This window comes from Dermacentor andersoni, chromosome 9 (assembly GCF_023375885.2).
Source record: "Dermacentor andersoni chromosome 9, qqDerAnde1_hic_scaffold, whole genome shotgun sequence".
NCBI lineage: Eukaryota > Metazoa > Arthropoda > Arachnida > Ixodida > Ixodidae > Dermacentor > Dermacentor andersoni.
In genome coordinates, this window is record NC_092822.1 from 126,825,883 (window position 1) to 126,838,025 (window position 12,143).

A 12,143-nucleotide genomic window follows, 5' to 3' on the forward strand; every position below is an offset into this window, starting at 1 on the left:
GTCTGTCTGTCTGTCTGTCTGTCTGTCTGTCTGTCTGTCTGTCTGTCTGTCTGTCTGTCTGTCTGTCTGTCTGTCTGTCTGTCTGTCTGTCTGTCTGTCTGTCTGTCTGTCTGTCTGTCTGTCTGTCTGTCTGTCTGTCTGTCTGTCTGTCTGTCTGTCTGTCTGTCTGTCTGTCTGTCTGTCTGTCTGTCTGTCTGTCTGTCTGTCTGTCTGTCTGTCTGTCTGTCTGTCTGTCTGTCTGTCTGTCTGTCTGTCTGTCTGTCTGTCTGTCTGTCTGTCTGTCTGTCTGTCTGTCTGTCTGTCTGTCTGTCTGTCTGTCTGTCTGTCTGTCTGTCTGTCTGTCTGTCTGTCTGTCTGTCTGTCTGTCTGTCTGTCTGTCTGTCTGTCTGTCTGTCTGTCTGTCTGTCTGTCTGTCTGTCTGTCTGTCTGTCTGTCTGTCTGTCTGTCTGTCTGTCTGTCTGTCTGTCTGTCTGTCTGTCTGTCTGTCTGTCTGTCTGTCTGTCTGTCTGTCTGTCTGTCTGTCTGTCTGTCTGTCTGTCTGTCTGTCTGTCTGTCTGTCTGTCTGTCTGTCTGTCTGTCTGTCTGTCTGTCTGTCTGTCTGTCTGTCTGTCTGTCTGTCTGTCTGTCTGTCTGTCTGTCTGTCTGTCTGTCTGTCTGTCTGTCTGTCTGTCTGTCTGTCTGTCTGTCTGTCTGTCTGTCTGTCTGTCTGTCTGTCTGTCTGTCTGTCTGTCTGTCTGTCTGTCTGTCTGTCTGTCTGTCTGTCTGTCTGTCTGTCTGTCTGTCTGTCTGTCTGTCTGTCTGTCTGGTGTCAAACGCATGGCGCCTATGAAGTGTTTCCGCTACTGAATCGCTTCTCGCACATGATGTCGGCAAAAGCATAGCCTTTGGAATATGTTTTTGTTGTCGGGAGAGACCCATTGCTGGGTTGCAGACTTGGGCAAAACATCTTGGGCTGTGTGGTCCAGACGATTGTAAAGTCTTGTTCAGCCTCTACAAAAAGAAACTGGAGAATGGAGGCTCGGGAAATAGTAGGTAATGAAAATAATTCCACTGTGTCCGACAACCATACGCTTTCTTTAGTGAACACTTCCCTTTTCTCTCCGTTATTTTTATATGCGAGCATCCAGCCTATTCTTCCTTAAATATTTTTGTTGGTTCATATGTCAGTAGAAAGTATTTCAGCAAGTTTCATTTTCATTAAAGCTGGCCTGAATTTTTTCACCGCAGCCGAGCTTGTGGACCATCGTGAGGAATGACGAAGAAGACACCGCGCCGCCCGCTGGCCTGCACATAACAACTATTACACCGGTGAGCGAAAATGTTTTATTTTTGGTAGCAGTCTTTGCAGCATATGCTTGGTACAGTGCATCGGCTCAGAATGAATTTCGTGCTCTCTTTTTCAGCCGAGCGTGCAAAAGTAGCTTCATCAGTATTGAAATTTTTAAAAAGCAGTGCAATGGCTCAATGACCCGAGCTAGCGAGGGTAGAGAAAGGCTGAATGGTGGTGTTGGAGTGCTTGTTCAACAATTAATGTTTTACTTATGTCCGCACTTACGAATCGCCAGCACTAAGCCGCTAAGAATGAAATCACAGCGCGCAGGTGGCTCGGAGTTAGCGTCTCCATTCTGAATCGCTTCCTCATACAGGAACAACCTCCGATTAAGGCGAGAGGCAGTGCTCGGCATCGAAGCTGCATTCAAAATAGTCAGTCAAAGCTGCATTAGAAGTTACGCCATGCCTCCTCTACTCTGGTTTTTCAGGTATAATTAGCACCTGCTGCGCTCGGCAGCGAACCTTTGTTGATAATTTTAATATCGTAGCTTTCTTAGGATATATATATATATATATATATATATATATATATATATATATATATATATCTGCTTCTCTAAAGTACTGTACTTGCTCTTGTTCATATATATATATATATATTATTTGAATATACTGCAGGCCCTTCAAGGCCCGTGTAGGAGTGGTACAGAGATGCAATGAAAAAAAAATCATGATGACAAGTCAATACACTGAATGCAGTTAGTAAAAGAGTCGATGTTATTGCAACACACAATATTGTTAGTTAACTTGTTCCACAGTCTTCCACAGTCCACAGTTTATGTATATATATATATATATTAGTCATACAACACGAAGCCAATAAACACACCAAGGATCGCATAGGGCCAAATTACTAGTACTTCTTTAGTGAACAATAGGTATGATAAATTAATAGAAATAAACGTGGATGAAAACCCAGCTAGCCGCAGGTGGGAGACGAACCCACGTCTTCGCATTACGCCTGCGATTCTCTTACCAATTTCCCTACAGCAGTGCCGTTTTCCGATCCACTTTCTTCGGTATTTATGCTGTTCTACTGGAACTAACGCTGAAAGTGTTAGCACCGCCACCGTGGCGAGCGTCTCAGTGCGTTGGCTTGCCCGCGAGGAAGGGCGCTCTATGCCGCTTGTCGAAGCAAGAGTCCAGATTCAGATTCAGATTGAGATTTATTGGTTCCAAAAAAAGAAGTAATTACAACATAACAAATATACAGACGAGGGTCCCAAAGTGGAAAGAACTGTATTGGGACCCGCGGTTAATAACAACGACATTGATGGTGATATCAATAGTCAGCAAATTAGCGTTACTATAAACAACATCTGCAGATCAAATACATCATTTGCATCTCATTTACAATCAAACACGAAAAAGCACGTTATAAAAGAAAGTCGGAAAAAAGCATGGATGAAATACAAGAAATGACATGTGAGAGAAAAGTCAAAGGTACACCGCCAGATCGTAGTTAAGTTATCGCAGGCAATGATGCTTAAGGTGACTTTTTAAAGATTTCAAGAGAAGTACAAGATTTTATAGTTGATGGTAATCCATTCCAAAGAGAAATTGCAGTGAACGAAGACGTTATTTTGCCGTAATTGGTATGAACCATAGGTAACAAGAAATTGTTGTTAGCCGCAAATGTGGTTATATTTTTATTCTATAAAAGGTCAACTGCAACGAGCGGAAACGTAAGGTTATGAAGCAACTTGTGGAGTAAGACGAGCACGTTAATGTGGAACAAATTATTAATAGGCAAGATATTATACGCGTGAAGTAACAAATAGACATTGGATTGCATGGAGCTAGAAGTGATAATGCGTGTTGACTGATTTTTGATATGTTGAATTGATGATAAGTGACAAGCGTACGTGTTGCCCCATGAAACAATGCCGTAATTAATGTGACTATGAATGAACGCATAATACAACGCTAGCAGAGCCTCACGAGAAAAAAAAGGGGCGAGCTTTGATTACTGCACGTATACCAAACGCAGTCTTGTGCTTGAGATGTTGGAAGTGAGGGCGAAATGTAAGTTTAGGGTCAAGATGTGTACCAAGAAAAGTGACATCGGTGCTAAGGGGAATTGAATAAATTCCAAGCTTTACTTCAGCAATAGAAGTTAAGGCCATTTGAGCACTTTTGAATAACATAGGTTTAGTTTTTAGGTAATTAAGAACTAAGTTATTGTTGCTACACCATTTTATGATGTTAAATAATTGAATATTTAACTTAGAAGTAAGAGTAGCAACAGATTTTTCAGATGAAGATATGGTTGTGTCATCTGCGTATAAAATGCAACGAACGTAGTTGGTGGAGTTAAGAGAATCCGGAAGAACATTAATATATAAAAGGAAAAGCAAAGGTCCGAGAACTGATCCCTGTGGTACACCTTGGTTAATACATATTGTTACTGAGAAAGTATTTGCTGCATGTACTGTGTATGGGCGGTCAAGTAAGTAATTTTTTAAGAATGTTAGCGCAGGAGCGGTTATACCATAAGAGTCAAGTTTATTAAACAGAACTTGATGGTTAACCGTGTCATAAGCTTTACTGAAGTGTAAAAATACAGATCCGACTAAGTTTCCTGAATCAATACATTTTTTATGTAGTCAATTAGAGATAGAACAGCTAGATTCGTGGAACTTCCAGGGCGGAAACCAAATTGATTTTTCTTTAGCAATGTAAAGTTTGTTAAGCAGTTATTAGGACGTTGAACAAATAATTTCTCAATGAGTTTACTAAGGCAGGAAGGAATTGCAACTGGTCGGTAATTATTACCTGTGTGTTTGTAGCCTTTTTTAAAAACAGGAATAATCTTGGCATTTTCTAAAAATGAAGGGAATCCACCTTCTTTAAACATAAGGTTGATAATGTTACAGAGCGTGTCGCAAACTAAATGCGGAACCAGTTTTAAAAGCCTGACACAAGTATTTTCTAAGCCAGGCCCTGTATCTTTAAGGTTAGCAATTGTGGAGCACACTTCATTTGGTGTAGCTGGTAACAAGAAGAATGATTGTGTCGTACGGCGAAAAGTATTATGCAACTGCGCATGTAGGTTGTTATTGGTATAAACGGAAGAAAAGTAGTCAGAAAAACATTAGCAATTTCGTTGGGATCAGAGTGAGACCATTGTAATTTATTTTGGTTATAGAGGCATGAACAGATGACTTGTTAAAAAAAAGAGTTCAATAACTGCCATTGCTTCTTGGGGTTATTTTTATTCTGATCAAATTTATTTTCGTAGTACATTTTTTTCCGCCTGTTGAAGGAAAACGTTCAGTAATTTACAGTACCTACTATAGCGTCTAGTTAGTCCAGTATTAAAGGGCTGACGTTTAGTTTTCTTGTACATGTTTTCCTTCTGCCTTAAACTTTCTAGAAGACCATCCGTCATCCTTAGGTTGCGCGGATATTTACACTTTTTCCCACATTTTACAGTGCGTGTGTTAGTTGAAATGGCCAATAAAAAGAAAGTGCAGAATTTGTTTAGTGCTGCTTCGGGATCAGACATAGAATTAATCGGCGACCACTCAGTTTCACTGATGGCTTCAATAAAATTATCTGCACTAAATACGGAAGTAAAGTAGCTATTATCGCTATCATGTATTTCATTGTTAAATGTAAGAAAAACTGAATAATGATCGGTTATGTCAGTATCAATGACCCCGTAGTGTGATATGTTAGATAACACGTGATCAATGAGCGTACTGCTCCCACGAGAGGCTACTCTAGTTGGACAGTCAATGAGTGATTCAAAACGAAATAGAGTGTCAATCATTCCTTCGGTCGACTGTCACGCGTGCCGGACAAATAAATCATTGGCTCCCTTGGAACGGCGTCAGCGGCCCTTGATTGTCCGGGAAACAGGATGAACGCTAGTGAGGACTGCGACTAACAGGTCATTCTATCACAGCTATCTGCAGAACGTGTTGTTAGGAACACCATGTTCTTGCGCGGAGACCTACGTGCGAGGTCCTTTAGGGTGGAACATTTCCGGGACAAAATTTATCAAGCTGGCATGCATGCTAAGTGTTAGCCTTAGGAGCTTTTCAATTCAACCATGTGCGGGCGGTGACATTGAACAGCGTGAAAGCAACGAAGCCGATGGTTGACTTTAAAAAGTTACAAGTCGAAAGATGTCGGCGCCTAATCACAGAGACCCACAAGATTATTTATTCAGCCTTAGGTTACACTGTCTTCTGTAAGGTGTGGACGACGAGGATGTGCGCACGGCGTTGGCGGCTTTCGGCAAGGTCACCAAAATTACCCGCGAGGGCTGGCGATTGCAAGGTGTGAGTGAAGAGGGGTCCAAAGCACGTTTAGTGCTCTTCAAGTTGAAGACTGGCATGAAGGTAGATGACCTGCCTCATCAAATAAGATTCTGCAGTGAACTGGCTCTAGTGGTGGCACCGGGCAGCCGGATGCAGTGCTTGCGTATGCGTGCTGCAAAAAGAGGTTCGTGTCAAAAAATAAAAGTGAAATAAACAGACAGGGAAGCGACCAACGCGTAGAGAGACTTCTACGGCGTACATGCCTTGCCTTGAACTAATCTGAGGTCCATGTCGATCATGTAGGCACGATCGTTCACACAACTCCAAAGAAAGAAATCGAGTGGAGAGAGGTCAGGTAATTTAGCCGACCAATTTACAGGCCCGTGCCTTCCAATCTATTGCGTACGAAAAGTCACACACAGCAAGTTTCGTGCTCGCCTACTGTTGTGTACGGGTGCCCCATCTTGCTGGTACCACAGAAGTGGAAGACGTGACAGCAGGACTTCGCTGTGAAACTCAACCACTACTCCTTAAAAGATTTCGTTTGGTTTTATTTTTTGCTGGCACGTCACGAGAAACTAAAGTTGCCCAGTCACTTCAGTACTGGAGCCAAAAGGTGAGCTTTCTTTCTTTTAAATTTGTCTTGAAAGATATCGATTCGCCAATAGCGATGAGCTGTGCGGTAGTGGCATGTTCGTTTTCTTTGCAAGTCTCGACGACGGGACCATCCATAGGTTTCTATGTAGATCGGCTAATCAGAAGACGGCAAAAGCGAGCGAGAAAACAATCAGGCACATCAATAATGTTTGCGCTGGCGCCCGAAAGTACACGCTGGTAGCGGAAAATAGAATTTCAACTGAGACCCGATTCTTCTGAAGTCACGCCAACTTTCTAGAGGAAAGACACAGCGGCGCCTGCGAACACTGTGCCGAAGCCGGGCAGTCAGTGACGGTAACGGCGACAGTGCTATAACAGATTGCGCCACGCCGACTATCGAGCCGAGCGCAATGCGCTCTCGCACTCCGTATCCAGAAAGTGACGGTGCAGTGACTGGCGAAAGTTGTGGAGGGAAGTGTGGCACGAGCGCGTTCACGCGGTAGCATCGAGGGACGCCAACGAGCCAGCAGTGGAAAAGACGAAGACGCTCGAGCCAATCCTGATGATGATAGTTTTGTGTCTACACACGGACAACATGATCGATATCTCATTTGTTACCAAAATAGAAATTAAAATAAAGAAAAATGAAAAACAAGCAAGCAACGAAGTCATGTGCTTGTGCCTTTATTTAACCAATATAGCACAACCACCATATATACCTTAATATAGTTATTGAGCAATAAAACTTCGCTGGTCTTCTATTTTCACATGGTGGAAGATCTCTGAATTTTTTGGATTTCGTCTGCATCGAATACGCTTTAAGAGGAAGGTTTATGTCCGGGGGTTCTTCTCTAAAAGCACGGGAAAGAAGTCGTTTTCTCTAGGCAACGACTGCTCCACATTTGATGATTGAAATTCTAGTGACTGTTGGTAGATAATTGTTTATTTAGGCGGTCAATGTTAACACGAAAGTGTTTAATGCCGGGATCCACGATCAACTTCCTGTAACGGATGTGGCGTCAGCGACGAACGCGTAAAACACAAATTTCTGACAGAAATGGTGCCGTCATCTAGGATCGGTGAAGCGAAGTATTGCATCATGGCGCTAAGGAGCGCCGACAGTGAGCGCTTCGGCAGTCTCAGCGCAGCGGAGGCTCTAACGGTGGATTGTGGGGAGGTGACGACGCAGTTACCGCACCTGGTTTGTCCATTGCATCGGATTAGCCTGTGACGCCTCGTCGCCTACGTAGTGTAGTTTTAACATGCAAGAGCAGGGCTTACACGCCGCCTACGCTTACGACGGCACCAACTAAGAAGACTGATGCACTAAGCGGCGCACACAGGCAACGATGGGCGAATCTCGCTTTGGTCCGGCGAAGGACACGCCAGCACGAAGCAGAGCGCGTTCGCGGCGCGCGCTGCGAACTCTGCCACTCGCATTCACGAAGCTGAGCACGTCGCAGCTGGCTGCCCGAGAAATTACGGAGCGATACTAAAATGCTCGTACTTTGGCCGATGCGACACGGAGGCAGGACTTAGCTCGCTAACAGGACGCCGCGCACCGAGAAACACGCTCGCTGACCCACAAATCGTGCGCCTTTCGCTGCGTCGGATTGCGAGTTCAAGAACGGATTTACTAACAACCCGTACGGTTTCGTTTGTACGGCTTGCGAACGCCTGTGGTTTATGGCGTATTGCGCAGCGCTCCGATGCGTGTAATGTATACTATCTCCGGGGGATGTTGTCCCGTCGCGAGTCGTTCGACAACTTTCCCTTGTGTCGCCATTGTCGAGGACAGTGGTAGCCTGCTGCCGATGGCTAGTTGCGATTCTTCATAGTTACTGAACATGCAACAGTTTCTCGAAAGACACGTTTCACTTTCGTGTTCCGCCGGTTCCTATGATAGAGTGAGCAACGATACTTTTTTACTAAATATTCTGGAAGATCGCAGATTTATAGAAAGTAAATCTATCTGGTATACAAATCTACAACTCGGCAATAAATAAGATATCACAATTCTGCAAATTGCATTTTAATAGTATATCCGAAGCGTACAAAATTGATGTATAATATTTTGTCTTTAAATACACCAGTAATATATAAGCAGGACTTTTGCAAAAATCTCTTGTAAGCAATGGAATTATTCACGCACGATATTATTTGATACGTCCCATTTCTCCACTTTCGATGCTCCAACGAATGCAGTTTGCATAACTGCGATATTTCTTCTTTGTGCAGAGAAGCAAATTTGTAAATTTCATGCCACTATTTTTTTCAGACTTTGCAATTCTTGAAAACTTGTAAAAATCCACGCCCTAAATCAAAATTCAGCTTGCAGCACTCACTACAACTAAACTTTCTCTCTCAAATGCAACACATATAATTTAAATCTGCCCAGTGGTTATCTCAGGTAAGCGTTTCTGCCTTTTACATGTACTTGGACAGGCGGCACCGGAGTTGGGCCCGAGCTAAAGCGTCATCTTAAATGCGCTACCACTTCGGTTGCACCAGTTTCTCAGCGTAAGAATGTTGTGGCTAAAAAATTGCCTACGAACAGCACTAAACTCCTCTCCTCAATTTCCTGTGCCATCTTGTAGATCTCGTTGCTGCAGTATAGACATGCCCAGAATGTCATAAGAAGGGTAAATAGTATGCGAATTTCACTTGGGGTAAAAAGTTTTTCACTCCAGTGTTCATACAGGAAGGCCTTCAGTAATGACAGGTTTGAAAGAAAAGGCTTCTTTTTTTTTGCACCATGGGGAACACATTGTTTAATCAGTGAACAACCCAAGATAGTAGATCACGTTTTTGTGAATTTTCGGGAAGGAGTGTATTTTTGGACGTTTATTTTGCAAAGGCCGTTAAAGACGAACTTTCGTTAGATGGCTATGGCGTCAGGTATTTAGCGATGCAAAATAACGATGGGATTACTTTCGATGCAGTAATGCTCGTTGGGTTTGACAGCCTCTGGTGCTCCCGAATGGCTGGGTATTACTGTGACCCTGGCGCACGATCTGTGCGAATGTACTAGCGAGCGAGAGTAAATGCCTCTCTGGAGGTGCAAAAAAGCGCCCGAATGCCCTTCGGAATGGTTGTCGGAGGAAGAAAAAGTGATCGTAGCGAGCAACTTCAGCTTCGAGCTCTCTGCATTTTGTACTTTATTTTCTGTGATCTCTGCAATCAGGGACAGGAAAACTCGGGGACGCCGTCCGCTGAAATGGGGGACCCAAACCCCGCCCAGCAATTGAGTCCTGAACGGCCAGTTCATTATGCCGGTGACGTGAGTGACCGGTTCGACCCCAGAATGGTCCCGATTTAGTAATATGATGGCTCCTTTACTGATGATATGTGCTCCGACAGCGATTTTACCGTGGTGCCAAGCCGACGTCTCAAGAGAAAGATACGAAGAACATCACCGACCAGTCGCCAGGCTACGAAAAAGGCAAGTGGCAAGCAGTCATACACTATTGCATACGTACCAACAACGACGACAGACAACCTCGACTCGCTGAACAGGCAGAGCCTGTCGGAATATCTTGAACGAACTGCCCATGGTCAAGTAGAAGAAATACGTATAAACGCTCGAAAGAACATCCTCTGGGTGGAAGTCAATACAGCGACAATACTGGAGACACTGAAAAACGTCACTCAGTTGGGAAGCATCCCTGTTCGCGCATTTCCCATATACGGCAAAGAAGCGACGACAGGCGTCATCTACAATGTAGACATTGATATTACAGAAACTGATCTGGCAAAACTACTATCATCGTCGGCTCCCGTGCTGAGCTTTCACCGTTTTCGACAATCCCGATATGTGAAATTAGTGTTCCAGTCGGAAACTTTGCCAACACACGTCAAGGTTGGATATGTGAGGCATCCGGTACGTCCTTACGTGCCGAGGCTTTTACAATGTCACAAGTGTATGAAGCTTGGGCATGTCAGTGCAGTTTGCAAGAGTGCAGTAACATGCAAACGATGCGGTGGACCTCACGGAGACAGCAATTGCAACGTTGCTGCGAAGTGTCCAAATTGTTCTGGTACTCACGACGCAACGTCGGAAGAGTGCCCAAAGATCAGGAAGGAAATGGGTATTCAGAAGAAGGTGGGTAGGGATTATTCCACGCACAGGGAAGCGGTAAGAGCTATCCGCCGTTCACGACACCGACATCAACGGGACCGCAGCCCTTCTCGCATAGGAGCAACGACAGCTCAAGTGCAGCATCCACCCCCTCCACGTCTCAGGAACGAAGAAGCACGTGCCTCAAAGCCTTTGTATGCTGCGAGAGTACAAGGCGACTCATAGTCGGCCCCAAACACATCGGAGACTCAGTGACCATCGTTACCATCAAGGCCTGCGGGAACGCCCTTATGCACCGCTGCTACACGCACTGAAGAAAATGAAAAGATGGATGACATTGCCGTCACGAGTATATTGAAAAATTTGATGGGCTCCATGCGCAGGAGTCTTTCCGGACTAAACACCCCGGCTGTCAAGGCTGCCGTGCAGCTACTTGAAGTGTTGGAAGCATTGCTAGTGGTTCTTCACTAAGCAAGTATGGCGATGATGTTTGAAGAACGGATGCGTCAATGGCTTGTTATGCAATGGAATGCTCGAGGTCTGCGTGGTGGTTTGTCGGATTTCCGAGAGCGGGTATTTAACTACCAATTTCCAGTTATTGTTATCTGTGAACCTAATATGGATTCTTCGTTCCGTATTTCTGGATATGTCCAGATGTGGTCTCGTAACGACTAAACCTCGAGCACAGTATTAGTTAGTACACGTCACGATCTGGTGTATTTCAGACATGACGTCCAATCGCATACTACTAATGTTTACGTATGCCTTACCCTAAAACACACATGTCGCACGGTTCCAGTGATTGGAGGATACCTCCACACAAGAGCCAGGATTGATTGCTCGCACCCGATGTCTTTGCTGCAAGCATCGCACGGTTCTCGTATTGTGATTTGGTGACTTTAACGCCCACCATCCCCTGTGGGGTAGCACTTCGATGAATTCTCGGGGCAAATATTTGGCCGACATTATGTGTAGTCCCGCGAAGCTCTCCACATCTCTGTAAGGTGCCTTGTGGATGTCTCGTGCTGACGATGCCCTCTCGGTGAGCGCATATTTCCCCCCCTCATCTTTTAAGAGGTTCGATACATACAAGCATTTGTCTCGCAAACCAGATTTTTTTTCAAGGGAATTTTCCACGTCTCAGTAATTTCTCTCGTCGTATTCGAGTGCTGATTGCCGTGTTATAGTTTGTTAACGAAGCTTTCCCCTCAAGTCTAAATATTTTAAGGCAGTTTGTCGTGTGCGTATCATGGCCACGCACGCTTATGTCGCCTTCCGTTTCTCTACCACGGTTGCGCTTTAAAACCACGACGCTGCAAGTTTGCTTCAGAGACTATCCTTTCCTTCCCACTTCTCCGCCCTTAAACTGGCTCTCTCAACTACTACACGCAGAGACAAAGCAACAGCGCGCGCATTAGATCCCATAGATGAGATGAATATTTACAATTATTATTAGGGTTATAATTATATTCGAGTGCTGATTGCCGTGCTATCGTTTGCTAACGAAGCTTTCCCTCAAGTCTAAATATTTTAAGGCAGTTTGTCGTGTGCGTATCATGGCCACGCACGCTTATATCGCCTTCCGTTTCTCTACCACGGGATGCGCTTTAAAACCACGGCGCTGTAATTTTGCTTCAGAGACTTTCCTTCCCTCCCTTCTTCTCCGCCCTTAAACTGGCTCTCTTAACTACTACACACACAACAAAGCAACAGCGCGCGCATTAGATCCCATAGATGAGATGAATATTTACAATTAGTATTAGGGTTATAATTATATTCGAGTGCTGATTGCTGTGCTATCGTTTGTTACCGAAGCTTTCCCTCAAGTCTAAATATTTTAAGGCAGTTTGTCGTGTGCGTATCATGGC

General features: G+C 44.4%; 1 protein-coding gene across 1 annotated transcript in view; it reads left to right on the forward strand.

Moving 5' to 3' along the window:
• Window positions 1-1,225: 1,225 nt before the first annotated feature.
• The window catches only part of LOC129384480 (uncharacterized), a 62,273-nt gene continuing 51,355 nt past the window's right edge, over window positions 1,226-12,143 (forward strand). Inside the window, exon 1 of the mRNA XM_055069968.1 lies at window positions 1,226-1,308. The gene's annotated coding sequence lies outside the window, so the exon portion shown is untranslated. The remainder of the gene's footprint in view (window positions 1,309-12,143) is intronic.